Raw genomic sequence first — 9030 nt, 5'->3', positions numbered from 1 at the left:
AACGTGGTGGCAGCTCCAAATGCGGACATGGCTACTCCAAACAGCAGCAGTGCTCCAAACAGCAGTGGGGTTCCAAACGCAGAAGCAGCAGCTCCAAACATGGTGGCAGCTCCAAATGTGGAAGCGGCAGCTCCAAACAGCAGCAGTGCTCCAAACAGCGGCAGCGCTCCAAACATGGAAATGGCAGCTCCAAACAACGGCAGCTCCAAATGCAGAAGCGGCGGCTCTAAACAGCAGCGGTGCTCCAAACAGCAGTGGTGCTCCAAATGTGGAAGTGGCAGCTCCAAACGTGGCGGCAGCATGGGCAGAAGGGAAATCAACAGTGGTGGGCGCTGAAGGTCTTGGGTCTGCCGCAAAGGTGCTTGGCAGGAGTAGGGAGCTTTCCGCGCTCTGCCATGATCGCCCATTAGGAGCAGCTGGTGGCAAGGAATTGCTTCCCACGGGGCACTCCTAATGGCAAGTCCCCCCCGCCCTTCCCCCCATTTTGCACGTTTTAAAATAGGCCTAAATTTGGGGTGGGTGGGACTTAATTTCATTTTATGCCTAGAAAACATGCTGGGTCTTCCTATTGGGGGAGGTTGTATTGTTGGAGAAACACGGTATTGCTTTGCCTGATCGAGTTGTGTAGTCCATATGTTTTTGCAACGTAAGAGTTGCAGATTACATGATAGTTTTTTTCTGAAACCAAATTGTTTATTAGAGAGTAGGTTGTTTGTTTCTAAGTGGAGGGTGATGGATTAGTTAATGATTGATTCCATGACTTTACAGGTGACTCAGCATAAAGAGATTGGTCTGTAATTTTCAACTAGGCTAGGGTCTCCCTTTTTGAAGCTGGGGATGATCGTGGCTTATGACCATAGTTTTGGCAAGGAGCTGGTCCTGAAAGATTTTTCAAAGATTATGCTTAGAGGTTCAACTATGGCAGTGGATAGCTTTTTTAAGAAGTAGGCACATATTCCATCCAGTCCAAGAGATAGAGATGGTTTTAGATTGCGTAGTGCTTTTTCAACATTGTCTTCTGTAAAATCAATATTATTCTGTAAAATCAACTACAATATCAATTGTAGTTGTCTGTGGTTCAACTAGGAAATACTGGGCATGATCCATTGCTGTTTACAAATACTGAGCCAAAGAATGTGTTAAAGAGGTTGGCTTTAATAGTGTCATTGTTGCAGTCTTTACCATTAGGTCCTTTCAGGGGTGGGATGGACCTTGAGTCTTTTAGTTTGTTGTTTACAAAATTGTAGAAAACGCAGGTGGAATTGGTGCGTAGAAGGTTTTCTTCTTGTTTAATGTGATAATTGGTGCATTCAGTTTTTATCTGGTGGCATAAATTTTTGTATCGGCTTTTGAAGTTGGGAACGTGACCAGATTTGTTTTTCCACCAAAGTGATTTCTTTTTGGATTGAAGCTTCCTTATTGTTATGGGTAATTTGTTTTTTCTGGTTTTGAGAGTTGTTAATGGTACATATAGTTTGATTACTCTTTTGACTTCAAGTAAAAATATGTTGTAGTGGTCTTCTACAGCAGGGGTCGCCAACCTTTTGGACCTCAGGGACCACCAATCTCATAATTTTAGATCCCAGGGACCACTAACTGGTTCTGTGGGTGTGGTTTGGTGGACATGTGACTGGCTGGGCATGGCTTGTATGTTAGTATTATAAATATTGATATAAATATTGATTTTTTTAATAAAAAAGAACAACTTTTACCCAAAATCAGGCAAAGTAGGAGGATTGAATTGCTCACAGAATCACAGATTTATTCAGAGATCTATCTATCTGCCATTGGCTAGCTCAGTCTGTCACATAAAATTTGCTTGCAAGCAAGCTCACAAAATTAACTCACAACACACCATGCATGTAAATATTGAATTTTTTATTTTAAAAAAGAGCAACTTTTACCCAAAATCAGGCAAAGCAGGCAGATTGAGTTGCTCACAGAATCATTCAGTGATCTATCTGCCATCGTCTAGCTCAGTCTCTCAAATTTGCTTGCGGTGAGTCTGCACTGAATTTGCTTGCAAGCAAACCTTCAGTCCTTAAGGGAGGTTTGGCTGTGCTGAGTCGAAGAGCTAAAGACGAGCCAGAAAGCAAGAAATCCAACCATTTCCTGCTTCCTAGCTAATCTAAATCTCCTGGCACAGCAGAACAGATGATGGTCGGAAAAAGGAAAAATAGCAATTTAGCAGGAAAGTTTACCGGGTAAGGAGTGAGTGGGTGGGGAGGGTTCCCACGGGCCATGTAGGCGGCGCAGCCTTGTGTTTCTGCACAGTCTGGATTAATTGCTTTGTGGGGGTGCTCTGTGGATTAGATTTCTCTGCAGCCCACCAAAATTTTCTCATGGCCCACCAGTGGGCCATGGCCTATCTGTTAGCAACCACTGTTCTACAGTATTGCATCCAGTGAATAGAAATTGCCAATCAAGGGATGAGAGATCGTTGTTTATAAGATCATAGTTGCCTTTTTTGAAGTTATAATTGGGGATTCCATTGTTGTGATGATTTTTGTGTGGATGTATGTTGAGAGAAAAATCAATCATGTTGTGGTCACTGTTGGAAAAGGGTTCTTTAATTTGTATTCCATAAATTGAATTCAAACTATTGCAGAAGATGAGATCAAGACAGTTGTTAAATCTAGTGTTGTTGGTTACTAGTTGTTCTAGTCCCAGATTTGTTACTGCATTGTAGAAGTTTGCATGTGTGGGTTCAGTTGTACATTCGTTAAGGGTCCAGTTAATATGAGGTAGATTGAAGTCACCAAGAAAGATAAAAGCATGTGGGCAGGATGCTGCCCATGTTAGTAGTGTATTTAGCTTGTTAGCATGTTCGATGTCATAATCAGGGGCTCTGTAACATAGTAAGAACCAAAATGTGATATTTAAGGACAGTTCACAGACGATGGTCTCAGGAATAGCAAGCTCCTGGGTAACTTGGATGTTTTTTAGATGTAGAAGATAGCAACACCACCTCCTCTACGGATTTCACGATCTGATTGGTAAACATGATAGTCTCTTACTGTGGTAATGGAGTCAGGGAGAGATGCATTGAGCCATGTTTCACAGACAAATATAATGTCAAATTTAGCCGTATTTAGTAAGAGGAGAAATTCAGGTATTTTATTTACAAGGCTTCTCGCATTGAGTAGCTTGCATTTAAGGCCAGTTGTGGTTGGAATAGAGGTAGTTAGGGGCATGCGTGCCTAGTTTTGAGTGATGTTGGATTGGATGGGGTAGGGTTGGATGCGGCATTGTGGGTTGTGTGACTTTCTTTTGATGCAATCAGCTCGGTAGTCAATGTATAGATCCTTTTCTCCATTGTCTAGACGGTTTTTCAGTTCTGCGCAGAGTTCACAGGAGTGGATTCTTTGCAGTATAGATAAGTCTGGTCTTGAGCAAAGTTTTTTTGTGGTTGGGATTGGTTTTTGCAATGGCGTTTATTGTATGAATGAATATGCATTTGCTGTACTCATTTTTGCATGCAACTCTACAAAATCTTGGGGCCACAGAGTATTTGCACCTAGGGCCATCTCTGGTTATTTCAATGATACCTTCAGGAGAGATGTTTGTTGTATTTGAGTTGCTTATGATATCGTGAACTTTGGTGATGTCGTCTGGTTCGTTGGTGTCTTGCTCTGAGCCCCAAATGGATTTCATAAGTTTGCTCAGAAAACAATAGTGGGCTGCTAGGGTCTAGTGTTTTGTTTAGAAGCATGCCCATCTGCTGCCAATAAAGACAAAACTAAGCAGAATTTTTAGAAGACATCTGGAACAGACAGGGTCCAGTTCAGGTGGCAAATAATTTTTCAGTTAAATTATGTTGCGTAATTGATATATTGGAATCCAGCCCTTCTTAGCAACTGTTTTTCAAAAGCACCCAGAAAACTTCCAGCAGGCTCGCAAAATATAGAATATGTTACCAGCGTCAAAAGGTAAGGGATTCCTATTCTAGAAGAACCTTTATCTCATTTTGCTTCTAGAATCCATTGGTAAAATGGCTCCAGGAGGATTCTGTTCATCCCAAGCAACAGTTCCTTAATATGGGTGCAGGTGACAGACCTCATCAACATTTTAGAAACCATGGAAAAGTTATTCAAGGCAGACTGAAAGAAGCTGCAAAAAAGATCTGCTTTCTGAGCAAAGAGAAACAGCAGCTGCTAGAGATGGTAAATAGACTAAGAACAGAACTTGGAGAAGGTTCAAAGAAAGGTAAGCTCATCGGAGAGAAGAATCTCAATTTTTGCTTAAGAAATTCAATCTCTTGAGATTGAAAAAAACTAATGGAGTGAAGTACTGCATGTAGGCTCGTTGCCAAAGTTAAGGGGTCCTGGTCAGAGCTTGAGAATGAAATGCTACTGAATAAGAGCACAGTTGCTCTCAGCATTGAAGATGATGGTATGAAACATGAACAGATTCCGTATTTGTTTCTTATTCTTGGCTATGAAAACCTTGATTACTGCTCTAAGAGGTCAAGGTAGCAACTACTTGTTACATAATAGCAAAAAGCTCTTTTATATACTTCTCATGTATATAAGAAGATTCTTGAAATAAATACTTTTTTGTTTTGGTTCCTGGAGATGAAGAACAATGAAAAATGATATTATTGTATAACTAACCTGAAGTCAAAATAAATGCCTTGTAAAAGAATTTAATTTTAAAGCTAAAGTACTGGGACTCATCTTTCAACTTCTGTATAGTATAAAAAGTTCATTCTTTGTTTTGTCATCTCTGTAGGATTTCAGGATTGCAACGATTCAAAAAATGCTCAAAATGACACATTCTCTGGTGCCCTTTATCCCAAAGAACTTGTGCAAGAAAGAAAGCAACATTTTCTAGCTTTAGAACATTTGCAATGCCATCTTACAACACAGGTAATATATTCCTTTCAGACAATATGTCAGAATCCCATCCTTATATCAAGGACAAGAAGGTTGCTGTTGGAATCCTAGATCCTTTCTTGTTGATTGCAGTGATATATACAAACTGCAAAAGGCAGGCTCTGAAGAGTATTGTGAAATATCTCTGATTTTGCTATGCCCAGTTATCCAGATTCCATCCCTATTCCATGGAGAACATAGTTGAGGTACAATTCACCATTTCTTTGAAGATTGTAGCAATGTGTCATTTTTGTGTTTCCATAAAGATTGATGGCATAATCTTGTTAGAAGAGACCTGGGTACATTTAATCAATATTATTGTTAATTTTAGAGTAAAAGTTGGCCATATTTTTTTATGTACATCTATACCAGGGGTGGGATTCTACCAGTTCGCACCTATTCGCTAGAAACAGTTGTTAACATTCTAAGCAGTTTGGAAAACCAGTTGTTAGAACAAATTACTGGCCTAATCCTGTAAGGAAGGCAGGAAGGAAACATTCTGGTGTTGCTTATAGAAACTACCTCTCTGTTAACCGTTATTACATTCTTGGCAGGACTAGACTTCCTGTCTCAGGAACTTCTCTGGAATTTTTTTCCCCTCCTTTGCTGGTACTTTGCTTGTGTGGAGTGACCATTCAAAGTTATAATGGCACTGAAAAAAGTGACTTATGACCATTTTTCACACTTATGACTGTTGCAGCATCCCCACAGTCATGAGAGGCCAGGCGAGGAGATGCGTGCCTCGATGTGAGTGATATTGAATTGGCCACGCCCAGCCAGTAGTAACATGACCACCAAGTCACATCCACCCAGTCACATGACCACCAAGCCACGTCTACCACCTGAGCCATACCCACAGAACTGGTTAAAAAATTTGAATCCCACCCCTGATCTATACCAAAGAAAGCAGGAAACCATCCTTTTTGTTTTCTTTTTTCCTTTTTTCACACTTTTACCTTGCAGTTTGTCACATTTTCCCTTTTTTCTGTTTTTGTTGTTGTTTTCTTGTTTGTTTACTTTTATTCATGGTTTTGAAATTTAATACAATCATGTTAAAAGAAAAAGGAAAATATCCTAAGCAGCAGCAGTTGTCCTGAAATAGGAGAAATCCTTTAAAAATATGTGGTGTTTTATAGTCTTACATTACATCCAATGGAACATAAATATTTTCTTTGAAATAAATTTATTTTGGTAAGAATTTTTCCTTTACTTCAAGTGTTTATATATGCAATTGCATATAGCTAAATTAACGTTAAATTGCATTAAAGCTTTTATTAATTCATTGAATCATTATCTTAATTTCAGTTCAATCTTCTGATTCATTTTTCATGCCCTTACCAATTAGAACTGACAGCAAATAATTTCCTAACCATGTGATATTTTTTCCCCACAACAGTTGTCACTTATAACAAAATTAATCTCAGTTACATGGGAAATGCAACATGAGTCCTGACTAGAGATGAACTCTGATTTGTATACACAACTCCTACCCAGTACAAAATGAGCCAATTTAGAAAAGTATTTAATTATCTAGGCAGAACAAAGGTGGCAAACTGGCCTATCCCTGATTCAGATTTTTCTACAGAGATATCTTTAGTTTAGAAACACAGTACATTTGATATTGACATGTATCAAAGAGAGAAAAACAGTTTTTTAAAGTTGTAGTAATATATTTTAATTGAGAGAAGAGGGATAGGGAGGATTGTATTCAGGGATTAACAAATCTGCCTTAAACAGAATGACTCTTGTGATTTATTACCTATATTGCAGTGATTGGAAAAATTTGAGACCAGAAAGACATATATGTACATATTCATTGTCATCAAAATACACCTCATTGCCAACGGATTCTCATTTTTAGAGGCTCCATATGTGATGGTGCTCCCTTTTTTTCTTCTTTTTCTTTTTTCTTTTGCAGTCAATTAGTTTTTTTAATTCATCCTCACTTCCATTCTAATTCACTAGCTCACTCCAGACTTCCAGAGTCATTTGATTGTCCCTGGATTAGTTGGTTTATCAGATTTTCCCCCCTTTTCTTTTGCTGTTTCAAAGGTTTCATGACATGTGTCATTTCCAACCTTTAATTTTGTGTGAAGAAAAAAAATAACATTACAGCTGCAGTGAAAAGACCACATAATTTGAAAATAACAGCACTGATTTTTACAAAATGTGTTCTGTTCCATTTCCTTAAATTTTTACTTAAGATTTTATTCCATTTTTTATTGTTTAAAAAAGTATATTGCCATTTTTCCATAATAATGGTTATCTCTGGTTTTCCTGATTCATACTCCACAATCAAAACCAATTCAGAATTTCTCTTGAAGCCAACATTGAATATTTTCAAAACTGAATATCTATATGATGACCCGGGGTGTGGCACAAAGGTAATACAGTCAAATAAGTAGGAGACCCTTTGTTAGCTCCAACTTTGCCCCCAATGTCCTGGTTACCTTCTGGTCTGGATAAAATCTCTCCCAGGAACAGCCTTTGGCTACAGAGATTCAAGTCCAAAACTTTGTCAACAAAAACTTTATAAGTCCAAGGCAAGATGAGGTCATTAATCCGGCAGGGCAAGAGAAGGAATTCCAGACGTGAAGGAATGGCAGTAAATCAACCCAGTTGGGAGGATGCCAGGAACGCAGATAACCAAAGTCAACACAAGATAAACTCATGTTTGTTTCCAGAAGATGCCATTCTTAGCTTGCATCTCTTTTAAACTCTCTTCCCGGGTGTGCCTAATGAAGGGAATCAGGGCCCTTTCTTCCTCCGTAAGCCATGCAACCCATGTTGCTCTCTTCTCTGTTCCTCCCTGCATGTCTTAGGATGAAGAGGGGGTGGGCCTGGGTCTTCCTCTGAACTCCCTCTCCCTTGTTCTACCTCTCCCTTGCTCTGCCCAGCCAGACTTTGCCCTTCCCCAGTTTCCTCACAGCCAACAGAGCCACACTCCCGCTCCCTGTAAGCTGTTTGTCTTCCTCCTCAGATTCAGACTTTGACAAAGGCATGACAATCTCTCTGTGAACCAGAACACAACGTTCTTGAAAAGCCCAAATATTTACCATTTATTTACATAAACATGCTACAAATTACCATCCACAACTTCCCCTCATGGAAATTAGAAAGATATATGACCCTCTATTCATATACCTCAACACCACAACTTCTGCAGTCTGAAATCTTCATCTCTACTTCTGGAGTATAAAAATTATTTAACCTATGTTTGTACATAAATTGTAATGGTACAGTTGCTTGTGTGGAAACCATAGTGGGCCATTTAAACCTACCACTGCTTTGTGCCATTTTCCATCTATTTCCACATGACATTGATCTCGGACATTGGTCATTTTTACAGATTGAATCAGACTCATGTACAGGAAACTGCCCTGCAGATCCCTCAGTATCTAAAGCCCCTGTGCTTCAGCAACCTCAACAAATCAGAAGAGAAAGTCCAAGACTATCCCAACAAAGTCTATTATCATCTGGTGCTCCTAGTTCCTTGGAGGAAATTTGGCAAATGTTAAAGAAGGGATCAAGTCCTTCAGTTCTCAGCCCCAAAAACATTGATCAAGGTATGTATAATTGTATAAAACCATGGTTATTTAATTTCAGCAATATCATTCCAATATAGCACAATGATTTCTTGTACCCTAAATTTCTCTATTTTACTTATGGCAGACTCTATTGGTGTTTTCTTCATTTCCTTTACATATTCACTACCTTTGAATTCAGTTTTTCACTGAGTGCAAAACTAACACATTTATGTGCTCAATTAATCATTGGCTACAGATAGATCAGAATCTGTAGTATCTACACATAGATCAAACTATTTTCTGTGGAACTTTCTAGAAGACAGCATACTTGTCTCTAATCTCTTCCACCCACCCACCCACCCCCATATATTCCTTGGACATTCCACAATATCCAAGTGTAAGGAAGTGTTAGTTGTATTCTTGGATGTTCTTTTGGTGTGCATTTCTACATGTAAACTGATTACATCCCATCTCCTTTCAACTGCATAAAAATCCAAGTCTGGTGTTCCTAAGCTATAAGACCATTCACAAATTTTATTTACATTTTATTTCACTGTTATTATTTTAGTTTTAATAAAATATTCATAGGTGGAAATACAACATCGTTTTTTCTTGGTAGAGATTAAACA

The 9030-nt window shown here is 38.9% G+C and overlaps 1 non-coding gene across 1 annotated transcript; it reads left to right on the top strand.

Moving 5' to 3' along the window:
• Positions 1 to 3975: 3975 nt before the first annotated feature.
• LOC113437084 (uncharacterized) lies at positions 3976 to 8440 on the top strand. Its single transcript, XR_015742183.1, has 3 exons — positions 3976 to 4206; positions 4732 to 4868; positions 8224 to 8440. It is a non-coding gene; the product is annotated as an uncharacterized LOC113437084 (transcript).
• The last annotated feature ends 590 nt before the right edge of the window (positions 8441 to 9030 follow it).

This window comes from Pseudonaja textilis, chromosome 2 (genome assembly GCF_049901715.1).
Source record: "Pseudonaja textilis isolate UNSWEBS1 chromosome 2, rPseTex1.2, whole genome shotgun sequence".
NCBI lineage: Eukaryota > Metazoa > Chordata > Lepidosauria > Squamata > Elapidae > Pseudonaja > Pseudonaja textilis.
This window is presented reverse-complemented; position numbering and strand designations above follow the sequence as displayed.